Raw genomic sequence first — 249 nt, 5'->3', positions numbered from 1 at the left:
ACACACACACACACGCAGTCACATATATATTTAAAGAAGCACACACTATACTGCTTCAATGGGGAGTGGTGAGGTAATCCTGCAGATACTTCAATCTAATTATTACCTCAATTTGACCGTGGTGCCCAGAGATTTGCTCAGTATAATTTCAAATAGGTCTTGTATTAGCCTAAATCAACTGAAAGAGATGTGAGGACGGTAAAGCACGGTATTTGGACGAGTGTTAGTAAAAAAAAAAAAACAAGATAC

At 37.8% G+C, this 249-nt stretch overlaps 1 protein-coding gene across 1 annotated transcript in view; it reads right to left on the bottom strand.

Annotated features, from left to right (window-relative positions):
• The window catches only part of LOC118330348 (overexpressed in colon carcinoma 1 protein homolog), an 8,828-nt gene that overhangs the window by 7,412 nt on the left and 1,167 nt on the right, over nt 1-249 (bottom strand). The window lies entirely within an intron of this gene.

This window comes from Morone saxatilis, unplaced genomic scaffold, assembly GCF_004916995.1.
Source record: "Morone saxatilis isolate NCDOM2014 unplaced genomic scaffold, NCSU_SB_2.0 Contig2, whole genome shotgun sequence".
NCBI classification, from domain to species: Eukaryota; Metazoa; Chordata; class Actinopteri; family Moronidae; genus Morone; species Morone saxatilis.
This window is presented reverse-complemented; position numbering and strand designations above follow the sequence as displayed.